The 16,267-nt window shown below is 37.8% G+C and overlaps 1 long non-coding RNA gene across 1 annotated transcript; it reads left to right on the forward strand.

Annotated features, from left to right (window-relative positions):
* Positions 1-14,723: 14,723 nt before the first annotated feature.
* On the forward strand, positions 14,724-15,782 carry LOC126592457 (uncharacterized). Its single transcript, XR_007612647.1, has 3 exons — positions 14,724-14,863; positions 15,021-15,090; positions 15,771-15,782. It is a non-coding gene; the product is annotated as an uncharacterized LOC126592457 (long non-coding RNA).
* Positions 15,783-16,267: the final 485 nt, after the last annotated feature.

A 16,267-nucleotide genomic window follows, 5' to 3' on the forward strand; every position in this document is an offset into this window, starting at 1 on the left:
TTATATGGATTGAAGCAAGCACCAAAACAATGGCATGAAAGTTTGATTTTGTCATTTTATCATATGAATTTAGACATAACAGTGCTGATAAATGCATATACTCTAAATTCACAAATGATTATGGTGTTGTTATATGTTTATATGTCGACGACTTGCTAATTTTTGGTACAAACATGAAAGGTGTATCTGAAACTAAAGAGTATCTAAATTCAAAATTCAAGATGAAGGACTTGAATGAAGTAGATACTATCTTGGGAATTAAAGTAAAGAAGCATAGTGGGGGTTACGCTTTGTGTCAGTCACATTATATAGAAAAATTGCTTCTTAAGTTTAAGCATCTACAAAGAAAAGAAGCAAATACCCCTTATGACCCTAGTGAGATTGTGCTTAATAATTCTGGTAGGTCCGTTGCACAGCTTAAGTATGCTAGTGTAATCGGAAGTTTAATGTATGCCATGCATTGTACCAGGCCAGATATCGCATTTGCAGTAAGTAAACTTTCTAAATACACTAGTCATCCAGGTACTGCTCATTAGAAAGCAATAAATAGAATTTTTGGTTATTTTAAAAGAACTATTAACCTGAGTTTAACTTACTCTGAGTTTCCAGCAGTACTTGAAGGATATTCAGATGCAAGTTGGATAACAAGTGCTAATGATAATAAGTCTACATCAGGGTGGATTTTTACAATTGCCGGAGGAGCAATTTCTTGGGCTTCGAATAAGCAAACATGTATAGCACATTCAACTATGGAATCTGAATTTATAGCATTAGCAGCAACAGGTAAAGAAGCGGAATGGATTAGAAATTTGTTATTGGAAATAGAGTTGTGGCCACAACCAATGCCATCCATTTCTTTATATTGTGATAGTGAGGCTACTTTGTCTATAGCATACAATAAGGTATACAATGGAAAGTCTAGACATATTAGCTTCAGACATGAATATGTCAAACAATTAATAACTGATGGAGTTATTAATATTGTTTATGTTAAATCAAGTAATAACTTGGCAGATCCGTTAACGAAAGCACTTTCAAGAGCTTTGGTAGTTAGTACATCTAGTGGAATGGGGCTAAAACCCTTTACTGAAAATTAGCCACCAATAATGGTAACCCAACTTTCTCTAGAACATCACTAGTTTAAAAGTTTAATGGGTAATAACAAGTTATTGTTAAGTGGTTGTGAAAGCACTGAAAATTATTATATAGCTCATTTCAAGATGATCAGTGCACTGCTACGTTTAGAATGATGAGTTTTATCTCTTAATGAGGTTATTTGTAGTTATGTCTATAGTAGCAGGGACATGGGAAGGAACCTCACCTATATGAACATAAGAAGTGGTGCCGCTTCTACCAAGAATTGGGTTTTCTCTTATAAATGTTCATGAAACTAAGATGAAGCACAAGGCCATAATAGTGCTTAATTAGTTCAAAAAATTCTTTAAAGAAATAAGACATAATCATGTGTGTAGTGATTCCGGTTTTAACATAAGAATATGTGGTTTAAACTTAGGTCACTATCGCATTCGTTATAACTTTGAATTACTTACACTAATTAAAGGTTTAATTCGAAAGACACCTTTATTGTATGCATGATTATATCGGTATGTTTGTGATAATTATAAAGAGAGAGTTGTAATATCATTTTCTATATATTTTTAAAATAGGGAAGGATTGTTGAATATTTAAAAAAATAATATATATATATATATATGAGGCTGTTTGACGGAAAGTTGGGTCATTGACCCAACAATTATATCTTTTCAAATTAGCATTGCAACCTTTTTGCTAATACCCAACGGTTGCTGCATGTTTTACAACATATATGACATTTGGGTAATTGGTGTTTGTATTAGATATGTCCATTGGACATAATGCTGCAATGTGTTGTATCCTATGGTGAAAAGACATACTCAAATCAAATGATGCGTCTAAAGGGTGTAATTCTCTCTATATATAGTGGTGACATTAGTAGAAAAGAATCATTCAGAAATTTGTTGTCTACATAATTTATTTGCTCTCTTTTCTCTCTACATCACATTCAATTTCTTTTTAGTTATTATAAGGGAATATAATTCAGTTTTGCTAATCGAATATTCCATACTTTGTTGTATCCTGGAAGTGATTTGCCAATAACCCTTTAGAAAACTCATTCGAGTGGGGGTAAATAACACTTTAAGGAAACGATTCAAGTCATACCTCAAAATCATTATTCGGATTATTCTCCATAATTCTACATTTACTCAAACAATATAAACATGAGGAGCGTTGATTATCTTTTTTTTTTGTTCGTTTGTAGTTTTTCATTTTTATTTTAGACAAGAGGGTTTAAGGAGGAAGGATGTTGGATGAGATGTAAAAGAAATATGAAAGAAAAGACGCACACAAAAATTTAAAAACTGTTTTAAGTTGTTTTCACTTTTAAGAATTTGTTATTATTAATTATTTTTTTTATTTCCCTATATTGACATGCCCCGATTTTGATGTCTGGTCACGTGCTGGTCGACACTCGAAGGTGACGCAAGCCATTTATGAATGCAAATCCTAAGAACATGTGAAACATGCACCTAAATTGTAACAAGATAATAGGATGTGACTATTCATAGAGTGATGAGGGTATTATCACAACAATAATATTTAACTGCCAATAGTGAATATAATGATAATGCATGACATGTTCAGAGCATACATCTATTATAGAGTACAAGCAGAAGGTGAGATAGAGGAGTGCTATTACAATAGATGTCAAGCAGAGAGAATAAGACGATGTCACTGGTAGGGGAAAGCCTCGTAGTTCGGGTCGTAATCCTCGTTCCTATGTTCTGAGGGGGTGCAAAACAAACATGAGTGGACCAAGTTGATATATATATATATATATATATATATATATATATAAATTACTAAACAGTTATCAACATACTAACCTCCAAAGTTTTATAAAAATATCTATAGTATAATAGGTAGTAGGTTTTTCGAAAGCCCTAGCATGTCATAAAACTCTTCACAAAACATATCTCGTATATATAGCGTGCTAGCTAGTGGTATCAATATCAATATCTCTCGGCCCGAAGCAATAACATGTACCTCTTGCCAACCATATAGCTCTCTCAGCCATATATCTCCCTCAACCTTATTTCTCCCTCACCCGTAGGCAAAACAGTGACCACTAGATACACACAAAATCATTAAACATAGTCTTTCCAAACATAGGTACATATATCTCAAAAACATCTTCATAGTATAAAGTCATCCATCATCTATATTATAAAGCAGTGTGTAAAAGCATGTTTGTAAGCAGTATAAAGTCATCCATCATCTATACTACAAAGAACATGAGTTCGATAAAATATGGTAATTCAAAATATTCTAAGTAAGCATAATATCTCATATAACGTTTCATAAAACGTAGTCATTAAATCATGTTTTTCACGTATGCATTTCTATTATTAAAACATGCATTTTAGAAGGAATGCACTCACAGATACTTCGTCGTGGTAGAGCCGTATGAAATAAGAATGACGGAATCGCCACTATTAATTGCACCTAAGCACCTACAATTAACAAAACTATACTCAAACGATTGAATTTCAGAAAACAGACGTCATAATCGGGTTTAGGACGTCAAAAAACATAAAAATGGACCTTGGGTATGATCACATGCCGCCCCATACACCCTCACGGGCCGCTGCAAAGTGGCAGTTTCGGCGGCCATGCACCGCCGTGGGTCGCCATAAATGTCACTGAAAAAGTTGCCGACGCCACCATGGACGGTGGCGCGTGCACCTCAAGCGTTGGCCACGCGCAGGCTCACGAGTGGTTGGGCTAGGGTTTGGGCTTAGGCTTTAGGTCAGTGGGCTTGGATCCAAGTTCACACGACCTAAATGCCTAAACCTCTAAGGGTTTTAGGTCAAAGGCTCACGTGCTGAAGCCCTTTGGTCTTAGGCCGAAGGCCTGGCCCAAATAAAAGGGTTTTGGGATAAAAATAAGAAAATAAAATGCAAAAGGATTTGGGTTGGGTTTTAAAGGGTAACGGCCTTAAGGTCCGAGTTCCAAATGGCCCAAAGGCCTAATCAAGTAAGGGTTTGGGTTTGGGCTGCCCTACGGTTGGGCTTGGTTTAGGGCTAATGGCCTGGTTGTTTGTTCTCACCGGGAAAGGAGGCCAGAGCCTTCCGTGCTCCGATCGACTGTGACACATATACCTAGGCTACCAAATAGGTACGAAATTGAGGGTAGAAGGGAGATGAAGAGGTTCCTTACCTTCGATTGCCGTGTAATGGATGGAATCGGCCGAAATCTAGCTTGAAGCTCAAGGGGTTCGCCGGAGCTGGTTCTCGGTTTCTGGGCTTCAACGAACTCCATAGAGATGAGGGAGAGTGAGAAAGAGAGTCCACGATGGTGGTGGTGTGTCGTCGGTGGTGTGGGTGTGTAGTTGGTGCGTGCGTGGATGTGTCGTCGGTGTGGGTTCGAAATTGAGAGAAAGAGAGAGAGTTGAACTGAGAGAGGGAGAATGAGTGAGCTGAGAGATCTGAGAGAGACTCAGGAAAGGAGAGAGAGAGATAAGTGAGTTTGGAGGCTGCCACGTGGCAGCGTAAGGGAGAAGGGAAATCTAGATGGAGGGTCCTGATTAGAATATGATAGGGGACCAAATTGTAAGATTCTATAAACATATAGGGAATTTGTCGGATTACATAGAAATTTTGGGTATGGGTTTAACATATATTCTTTTTGTCATCCCCTTTTCCCTCGTATATTTTTTTTTCATATACCAGACACAAAAAATAAATACTAATAACTAATAACAAATAGTTATCGAACAAACAATAATTTTTTTTTGTCTTTGGCTTTTGTTACACATATATGGACATGCAATAATTTTTTTTATTATATTTTTTATAAGTGGCACATACAAATAAGATAAATGTTCTCTTGTTAAATTGTTGAGAACACAAGTCTAGCACTCATCTATGACATTTAATTTTGTGATTAGGATGAGAGGAACGAAATCAAGAAATCCCGAAAGAGGGAACAAACCCTCGAGGAGTTTCTAACGTCAGTTTGTGATTCACTTAATCGCTGGCCGATACTTGGTGAACGACCAACTTGTCATCTAAACAACTTGGAAGCTGTCCCTAACCACACGATGAACTCCGATGTGGTTGAAGATGCTGCAATTGATGATCAGCATTTAAACGAAAACGATGATAATTTGGAAGAGTTGCTCCAGAATTTTCGAACTGATTGGGAAAGTGAGAATCAATTGCCTTGAACTATTGAGTACGACACATAGTGTGATTTTCCTTTTTTTTTCTTATTTTTCATTTTTTGTAAACATTATGCAACTTTGAAATCAAAATTGTGTTGGGCAACCTTCAAATTCATTAGCTCGACCTACCAGGAAGCTAACCAAAACTTTGAAAGTAATATCTGTATAAATTAGAACTAGCTAGAGATAATGGTAATCTGATTTTTGAGAACTAGCTAGAGCTAATGGTAATCTGATTTGTGTAAATTAATTGACAAGAAATCTAGAATTAATTTGTTTTTTTGTTTATTCGCTGAAAAGATATGATATTGTTGTGAATGTATGGAATGTGGATGGCCACCATAATGTCCATAACCTCCTACCTTAATGTTCTGTAACAATGCTCAAAGACCATCTCTAAAGGAGATGTCAAATCCTAAGTATCATGTAATCAAATTTAAAGGTAGAAGCAAGCTTCAACCGATATGTCAATTCTATGTGGATTGACATATGAGTTTTCATATGTCAAATTTGACATATGAGAAAATGTGATGTCAAATAATTTTTAATTATTTTATTGTGTGGGTTCCATTAATGCACCAATTATAAATCTTGAAATTTATTTTAATTGATTTCTTTTTAAAATGGATTCTATAAATATCATTTATATCAAAAAAAACATATCGGTTGGAAAAAAAGAAAATCTGGCATTACCACATCAGCCATCAAATTAACATTTGACATTTATCTTTTGACATATACATTAGAGATGCTCTGATTATTGTATTTATAGTTGGGAACTTGTGGGTTAATCTATCATTATAAGCCTATACATAGGTGCTTATTAAAGAAGAAATATACATAAGTTTGGAGAGCAATTTCTATTGCATTTCTCTATTTCTCATTTCTCTTTATAATTTATTTCTTAGTTTTATAACACGTTATCAACACAAATATTTAAAATTAGCCAAATCTCTCGTGGGTTCTTTTGTTGATGGAGTTAGAAAACATGCTTAATTTGTCATGATCCTTTCATACCAAAAAGGCGAAAACGTTAAGTGGTCGCTATTTCTTTTTCAGTTCGCTTATTATATTTTCATATCAATTATGTTTGGCCTTTTATTGTTTGAATATATAGTTTTATTCTTTATCATTACATGAATTTGAAGTTCAATACCATATTAGAATCCGAAGTTCTAATTCAAAGAATATGGGTTTTGGATGTGCTTTTAAAATGATTGAAAGCGCTTTTAGAAAAAATGTTTTTGGATTCCAAAAGCACTTTAAGTGCTTTCTGCAAGAAGCACCAGTTATGTGCTTCTAGTGTTTTTCAGGATTTACTTACATATTTACTAAATATTGGTTCTAAAAATATTTTCACCAAAAACGCTTTTAGTCATTTTAAAAGTACATCCAAACGAGCTTTATAACACTCTAGAACTTGAAGTTCCAAAATGAAAAAAATATAATAAGGTGGTGTTATCCAAACACTATTTTTACCTTCTAGACACCCTATTCAATTTTGTCCATCGATTGAATAATTGAAGAGAATTAAAGGACAGAAAGCCAGAGCACGAGGTTCAAGGGGTCCACTGCCGTATGAAGGCTTGGAGGCTCGAGTTGATTTGTGGGGCAATGTGCTTAGGTCACCGTCACGAAGATCCAAAAGCCAGAAAACAGGGGAGGGAGTGGGAGAACAATGGAGTCACAGCGAAGTGGTGGCGTGAATCGCGAGGGGATGCATGAGGAGGTAGGGATATGGGCTGAATGGGGTCTTGTTGGGCAGGAGAGTAGACAAATAGATGACACATCTGGGGGGGAGGGGACCTAGACGATACTACCTCATCACTGGTAAAACAAAATAAGAATGTTAGTAAGGCTGCTAAGAGCAGGGGGAATAGATAGGATTTTATGGCTCAACGAAAAATAGAGGAAGATGTGGCTCAAAAGGCAAGGGAAAGAGCTTTTGATGTGGGACATATTGGATGATGAGGGGTCATAGCGCCGAGGGCCGAGAATGTGAGTTGATTGATTTAGTTGAACTGGTGGAGAGTATGGTTGGGGATGTGGAAGGGAGTCAGAGGGGCTTACAAGTGGACTTGAATGATCTGATTTATATGGAAGATGATGGATGTCCGGTTGAGGTGCAGCAATGAGGAGGGCCATATTAGGGTGTAGCAGGGGATGAAGTCTATTGGAGGCTCGGCAAGAGCTGTTCAAAGCGGGACCCAAGACTCGAACCCTTTTTGAGTTGGGTCATATTATTGTTGCTGTGTGTAGCGAGAGCAGGAGACGAAAGAGAATAATTGATGAGTTAGAGAAGGAAATTAAGGGGACGGAGGGAGAGGATAACAGTAACTGGCATAAGCGAGCTCTTATTTTTTCTGAGGCAGAGGAGACCAGCAGTGAGGAGTCTTCACTATTGCCATGAAAACATTATGCTGGAATTGTTGAGGAATTGGGGGTTCCTTGACAGTTGATGCCTTGGTGGAGCAGGTGCAGGTTCACAACCCCGATGTAGTGATCTTATTGACAAAGAATAAAAGTGATCGCTACAAGTATTTACTTAAGTTGATTGATGGGGTGGAACCAAAAGGTATTGGTGGAGGTTTATGTGTTTTTTTGAAAGATGATGTGGTTATCTCTAGCATTGTATGGAATAGCTGTTTTATTGAATTGGGCTTTGGTGGTGATCCAATTCATTCGGATTGGAGGATGTTAGTTGTATATGCAAGTATGGATGAGAAATGGAGAAGAGCTCAATGGGATGAGCTTAGTAAGAGGATTAGTAGCTCACAAGGGAAACGTATTGTGATTGATGATTTTAATGATATTGTGGATGATGAGGAAAAGGAAGGGGAAATTACCGGTCTAAGGCGAGTACGAGGGATTTTAGGGAGTTTCTGGAAGATAACTAGCTCATTAACTTAGGCTTTGAATGCTACCCTTTTACATGGAGGAACAAACGGGATGATGGGTTGATTCAACAAAGGCTTGATAGAGGGGTGGCAACCTCGGGATGGATGGATATTTTTTATGTGAAAATTAACTTGACACACAAATTAAACCCTATTGAATATGTAATTGTAGTATTAAGCAAGTAGGGATCGTTCTAAACTGGGGATTAACTAGGGCTGCTAATCTACTTAAATTAAACTCTAAAACACTAAACTAGACTTAAAAACACAAGACTAGACTCTATAGACTCTAAACTGACCTAAAACACTCAAATTAGCAAAACTAGATGAAATTGACTCAATTCTAGACCTAACAATTGATTTGGACAAAAATAAAACTCAATTTGACTCAAAAGACTAAAAGAAAACAGATTATGACTTAACTAACTCAAAACACACTTAAAAAGACTCAAAACAACATAATACTAACAATTAGACTAAAACAGACTCTAGGGAGTAAATTGGACGAATTTAAGACTAAATTGAGACTCCAACAATGTTTATGGACTAATTCTAACCTATATTAACTCAAGACACTCTAAAGAACCTAAATTAGACAGATTCTGACCTAAAAACACTAAATAGAAAGACGGGATTATTTTTGACGAAATTGAAGTAAAACTAAACAAATTGCAAAGCAAAGTAAGTTAAAACGAAATTGAGATGAATTCAAAGGTGAAAGGCTAGTTAGAGGATCATTCTCCACACATAAACATATGCAACATAAATCGATTTCCAGTATTGTTTCTTTAAACCATGAATGACAATGCCCCAAATTCATCGTGAATGCACTAATTAACTCTCAGATTTCCCTAGATTCATTGAATTGGATGAATGCATGCGACAACCCAAATGATTCTTCTCAAGTTCCCTATATGAACAGCATGATAGAGATACATTCAAAAATCATTAAGTTCCATGGAAATCATAAGCATTGACAAGGCAATTATAACTATGAACGGCATGATACTCTTACCAAGAATCTACTTAACACAATTGTGACTAACAATCTCCACTACTTGTAATTATAAGTTCCTAACCATTAGGTGAAAGTCCCTTATAATTTAACATCAGATTCATGCATGTAAATTAAGTGTGCACCCTCAATCAACATACACAAATACGTTCTCAATCAATCAAATAAGTAAACCACATTCATGTTTTACAAAACAAAAACTGTAGGTAATCAATTCATATAAAACATATGTTCATGGCTTCGAATTCACCTCTAACTAATAAGAAAGTTAGTTACACATGTTCATAACAACTGAAAAACGAATTAAATTAAACATGGAAACAAACGAAAGAAGAAAGAACTCTGAAACTCCCCAATGGATGTAGGTTGATTGCAGCACAACTCCTTCTTCTCCTATGGAAAGCCACGACAAGTCTCTCCTCTTCTCCCATAGCTGTGGCATAATTGAATTCCTGTGATGTAGAATGAAATATGGTGTGTTGGATGATGGATGGATGTGGCTAAATGTGTATGTGAATGAATGAAGGGGTGGTACCTCGACCAACTCTTAAAACACATATATATAGGTATGCAAAACCCTCAGAATTAGGTCTAGGGTTTAAAGGGTGAGGCACAATGTGTAAATCCACCAAGGAAAAGGTTTTGGCCCACTTAGTTTCTGAAAAGGATTTGTATAACCCAGATCCACAAGGAAAATGCCTAATAAATCAGAATCCAAAAGGGAAAAAGAATAGAGGGGTGTGGCAGGTATTGGAGGGAAATGAGAGTGGATTGCAAGGCAAGGCCTTCTAGAAGGGAATAGGCGCCACCTTTGTAGGGCTTCTAGAAACAATGTGATTTGTGGCTGATTTGGGACTTCTAGAAGGGAATGCTTCTAGAAATAGCTTCTAGAATTACATATGTAGGTAATCTTGCAGCTAGAATTAAGGTATGATGAGATTAGGATAGGATAAGATAAGATAAGGTTAGTTTGGATAAGATAAGGCTGGATAAGGTTTTGGATAATATCTCCTTCTTTTGAGTTAATTCCTTATCTTCTTTGTCTTGAATTTAATTTCTTCATCTCCTTATTAGATTCCTAGCCTTTTGAACTCCAAATTCGTCCATGCATCTTGGCCCATACATGTGATATCCATTTAGTGCCCAAAACTGCTCTAAAATGCACTTTCTTGCTAACTTTGTCATTAGGACTTACAAACACACGAAAATAGCTTAAAACACTATAATAAACAAATACTAACTACGAAAATGCAAGAAAACAAGCTAACTAAGTCGCATAAATATGCTCCTATCAATTTTTCCGCGGGAAAAGATTAGTCATGTGGTGTTAGAGGGTTCAAATCATTCTATGCTAATTCTTTCCTCTAACGGTACCATTTCGAAAGTACCGCGGCGTTTCCTCTATGACTCTAGATGAGGAAAGAATCTGGAGTGTCGAGAGATTATTACAGAAGCATGGAGGAAATCGGTGGAAAGATCATTGGCGTTTAAAGTAAGTGAGAAACTGAAGGGGACTCGAAACCGTCTTGGGTTGTGGAATAAGACTACAAGATTGAATTCCCAACGGAGGATAAAGGAGCTCAGGCAAGAGATCAGGAAGGGGATTGTGGATCCGTATGTTCAGAATGTAGCATATTAAGGTGAAAGAAAAGGAGTTGGCAGTTGCAATTAAAAAGGAAGAATATTACTGGAAGGTGAAATGAAGGAATACATGGCTCCGAGAAGGGGATAAAAATACCAAATTCTTTCATGCTCAAACAGTACAAGAAATGAGGAATAATCGGATTCAGGGGTCGGAAGAGAATACCAGAGTATAGCAGAAAGATCCTATACGGATGCAAGACATTGCTATTAATTACTTTGCCTCCTTATTTCAGTCTGATGCTTCTCGGTAAGGAGGGGAGGTGGCAACCTATGTGGGGCCTAAGGTGAATGCGGGAAAATGAGGAGCTTATTCGGGCATTCTCGACTGATGAAATCTGAGAAGCAGTGCTTTAAATTCCGGCTACCAAGTTTCCCAGACCTAATGGGTTTATGGCTGGTTTTTTTTCAAGATCATTAGGAGGTGGTGGGTAGAGATATTATCCGAATGGTGCAAGCCTTTCATCATTCAGGGTGGTCACTATAGAAGAATAACCATACACAAATTGTATTAATCCTGAAGGTGAAGGTTCAACGGCGGATGATGGAGTTGAGGCTTATTTCTTTAGGTAATGTAGTATACAAGATCATTGCAAATGTCTTGACGAGGAGATTAAAAATAGTGATGGATCAAGTTATTAGTCTTAATTAGTCAACTTTTGTATTGGGATGGCAGATTCATGATAATATGTTGGTAGTACACGAAATTTTGCATTCTTTAAAGTATGGTGTGGACGGGAAGGATGGTAGGATGGCTATTAATTTGGATATGGCAAAAGCTTATGACCGTGTGGAATGAGGATTTTTTATTGAGGTTATGGGTAATTTGGGGTTTCATCCCAATTTTGAGATTGGATTCGTGAATGTATTTCTACGATGTCATATAGTGTAATGGTGAACGATGTACCATCAGGTTAATTTTGACCTAAGCGGGGATTAAGGTAGGGTGATCCAATGTCCCCTATTTTATTCCTCATATGTGCGAAATCTCTTTTGCCATATATTCGGAAGCATGAGATTAAGGGCCTGATCAGTGGGGTACGGGTGGTGCCGGCTACAACGCCTATCACTCACCTGTTTTTTGCAGATGATTTGGTGGTCTTCTGTAAAGCTGATGAGACGGAGGCAGGACAGGTGATTAATATTTTGGAAGATTATGGTAAGGTTTCTGGTCAGATTATTAATTTGGAGAAAAGCACTATATTCTTTGGGAAGGATTGTCTAAAGAAGCAAAAAACGAGAATCGTGATGAGAATGAACATTCAAGCTAGAGATGGATTCGGTAAATATTTGGGGATTCAGGCTGATTTTGGGCATTCGAAGAAGGCGGTGTTTGAATTGGTTCATCGCAATAATAAGAGACGTATTGATGGTTGGGTCGAGTAATTTCTTTCTCTGGTAAGAAAGGAAATATTGATTAAATCAGTTGCCATGGCGATGTTGAATCATACTATGGCGTGTTTTAAATTGTTGATGGGTACCTATAAGGAAATGGAACAAGTTATTGCTCAATTTTGGTGGATAGGACATGCTAAGGCTAAAGGGTGTCATTGGGTGGTGTGGGATAAAATGGCCGCAAGTAAGAAGCTTGGAGGGTTGGGGTTCCATGACTTTATTGGATTTAATTTCGCTATGCTTGCCAAAATCAGTTGGCAGGTATTAAATAATTCGGATTCGGTGCTTGGGGTGGTGCTTAGGGATAAGTACTTTCCTAACTCTTCATTCTTGGAGGCAAATAAACAAAACAAATCGTCATGGGGGTGGAAAGGTATTTTGTTGGGAAGACATGTCCTGAACCGTAGGCTTCGTTAGCAGGGAAGGGGGTAACAGTGAATCTATTAGGATCGCTAGTGACCCATGGATTCCTAAACCTTAATCGTTCAAACCGGTGTTGCGTAATGGGGCTCCTAACTTGAAGGTGTGTGATTTAATCACTACAAATAGAAAGCGTTGGAAAATGGAGAAGATTGCGGATTTGGTGGTACCGGAGGACTTGGATCTGATTCAAACCATTCCGATTAGTAGAAGTGGTTGCAAGGATAAAAGAATATGGCATTACACAAAGAATGATATGTATTCAGTGAGGTTGGGATACCATATAGCAATTGAGATGATGAAAAACGGGGAGTTTGGTTGCAAATGAGGGGGAATGTTGAGCTCCCCTGGTGCACTGAGAGGAAGTTGGAAAAGCATATGGTTTCCCGTGTTGTTGAATAAAATTCGGCTCTTTATTTGGAAGGCCCGTCGAAAGGTGTTGGCGGTGAGGCATAATTTGGAGCACCGGTGGATTCGAGTGGTGAATAAGTGCGAGCTTTGTGCTCACCTTTTCTTTGGGTGTGAATTTAGTTGTGCGTTCTAGTTTGGGACGGCTTTGCAAATTAATATGAAGAAAATGTGGGCGATGGATTTTTTGGAAGGATGACAGAGAGTACTGAAGTGTATGAAGAAGGATGATGATGTGGAATTGATATTGCAATAGGTGGCTTTTGGTTTCTGGCAAATCTGGAAGTGTAGGAATGAGGTTGTCTTCTTAGGGAATCGAATCCCTCCATACCTTGTTGTAGAACTATGGCAGTAGCAAGTAGAGGAGTTTCGGGAGGCTATAATGGCTATGGTAGTGGGGAAGGGGAGCAGCGATACAGTAAGAAATCAAGGTTGGATGATGGAACAGCGGTATGGATGGGGGGGGGGGGGACGATCATCAATGAAGGAAGTCCGTCTTTGAAGAGCTGAAGTTGAATTATGATGTTGCTTGGAGGAAAGACACGAAGGTGGGGGAGGGGGGCTTGGATGGGTGCTATGGGACTTTACTGGGATTCTGAAGCTTGCGAGAGGGGTGGGTAGGGAGCAGTACGGGGCTGCAATTATGGTGGAGGTGGAGGTTGTTAGACAATGGATGGAGATGATTATTGGAAGTGATGTTATAGAGGCTGGCACTAGATTGTTGGTGGAATCAGATTCAAATGGATTGATTTAGATGCTTAATAAGGAGGTCACAGCTGATGTGACTCTTGAAATTTATCTCCAAGATATTTAAAGGATGGCGAGCTTATTCCAGTTGGTGAGGTTCTGCTTTACCCCTCGGCAATGCAATCGTGCAGTGCATTCGGTGGCGGCGTACATTGTTAAGCATGGCGGGAGATTTAGCTGGGATGAATTAGGTCAAGAATTTCTTTTTATTATTTTAGCAGAAAATGCAAATGTAACTGTTCGTATTTAATTTCAATAAAGTTCTATCTTTCAACAAAAAAAAAAAGGATAGAAAATTGATAAAAGGTAAAAAGAGTGTGTGGATAAGTGTTGAGCCCTTGTACGACGGTGTGGGTTCAAATCCCATCGGTGACTAATCTAACATCTAATCTAATTACAGAATCTATCTTTTGACCCCCAAAAAAATAATAAAATAAAAAAATAAAAAAAACTCAAAGTTCTAAAAGTTAATTGGACTTGAATCTACAATTTGTTGACTGATATATACATGTCAGCTTACATATCAGCAAGGCAGTTAGGTGCCACATCAGCAAGGTAGTTGGTCTCTTGAGATTGTAGGAATATAAGGAAGTTAGTTAGTTTAGGGGTGGGCAAACGGGTACAGGAACCGCGGGTCGGGGCGGGTAATAGAGGTTTGGGGCGGGTACGGGCCGGGTCCTAATTTTGTAAAACAAAAAAGGGCGGGACGGGCCGGGCCGTAGACATTTTCAGTTCGGGCCGGTTCCAAACATATTAAAAAACGGGTACCCGGACCGGCCCGTTTGTAATTAGAATGTACGGACGAGATTGAAGATCATATCTCTATCCAATCTTAACCGTTCGTTTTAGGTTTCCTTGTCCTATCGAATTCGACTCTGTCACTCTCTAATCTCTCACTCGAGTCTCAGTCTCTCTCGCTGTCTGTGAATCGTTCCTTCCCCTCCACCACCCCGACATCACGACGGTCTTGGCGACCACCACGACAGCCTAACAACTTCAACGGCATCCCAAACTTACAGAACCCAGTCACCCCACCACCCATCTTCTCGATTTGTCACTTATCTCTCAGTCTCACAGGTAAAAACCAACATTTGTGTATATAACTGATCTGCATTTCGAGTTCTCTGCTTTATTTCGGGTGTTAAATTCCTAAATATTATGTGGGTCGAGTTTGATTTAGTTGTTTTTCTGCATTTCGAGTTCTCTGATTTTGAATCACCTGTTGTGTTTTTAGGTCAATTTTATGTGATTAGTGCCAGCATTTTTTAAGGATCTGAATCTGGTACTCAGTCTCTGTCTCACAGGTAAAAACTAAAAACCAATTGAATCTTGCCCTTTGGGTGTGAGATAGGCTGCGTGAGTCTATCTGTGTAATGTGATGTTTTATAGCTTATGTTATTGTTTCTATTTTCTTCTCATACTTTTCTGCTCTTGGTTTTGTGATTTGTTAAAAAAAAAAATAGAAAGATATTTGGCCCCAGCAGGTTTTGTAATTGTATGACTTTTGACTCTGTTTGGCTGCTCAGAAAATATGTCTGTCTAACTTTGAATGCTGAGAAAATGTTGGTAATCAAGTGTTAAAAACGTACAGTAAATGATGATTAGCTCATCACTTGACTATGTATATATACGGATGAAAGTATTCACCCTTTTTTTTCTTCACTGTCCCGTGGATTTGGTTGTTGTTATCTGGTATTGTGTTGTGTGTGTGTGTGTGTGTGTGTTCCTGTGTGTGTGTTCTCTGTCTGTGTGTGCGTGCGTGTGTGTGTTCTGTGTTCTGCTTCTGTGTGTGTGTGTGTGTGTGTATGTGTGTATGTTCTGTGTGTGTATGTGTGTATGTTTTGTGTGTGTGTATGTTCTGTGTGTGTACAATAAATAGTTTAGTGACAATAGAAGCAATTGCGGTAATATTTTAAACTCAAATTAATAAACTTTAAATTTCAATGAGGATAATATGATGTTTATATTCTATTTTTGCTTACAGATTCAATGAGGAATTGAGGATTGTTGTTGGAATTTGGGCGTTGGATGATGTGGTTTTAATTTGAAATTTATTGCGGATGTCATGTTTATGTTGTTTTGGATTATTTGATTTTTGGAATTTGGATGTCTTGGACTTTCGGATATTGTGTATGTGGATTTCATTTTTAGATGTTGGAGGACGATGTAATATTGTTATTTTGGATGTATTGTTAAAATTTAATTTATGAACTTGGATATTAGACTTTGTATTTAGATTAGATGTGAATAATGGTGAATTTGTGCAAAATCTGCATAAATGCAGTGTCATTGTGATTGTGCAGTTGCAAATTGCAAACTGTGCAGTGCAGTTAAAAAAAAAAAAAAAAAGGGTACCCGTGGACCCGGCCCGAACCGGCCCGTTTTAACCGGGCCGGGTAATGTCCGGTTCCTATACAAGAAAATCCAATCCCCGCCCCGTCCCGGCCCGTTTCGGGTAATGTCAGGTTCCTACAAACTTGG

Source organism: Malus sylvestris, chromosome 12 (assembly GCF_916048215.2).
Source record: "Malus sylvestris chromosome 12, drMalSylv7.2, whole genome shotgun sequence".
In the NCBI taxonomy this organism is placed as follows: Eukaryota; Viridiplantae; Streptophyta; class Magnoliopsida; order Rosales; family Rosaceae; genus Malus; species Malus sylvestris.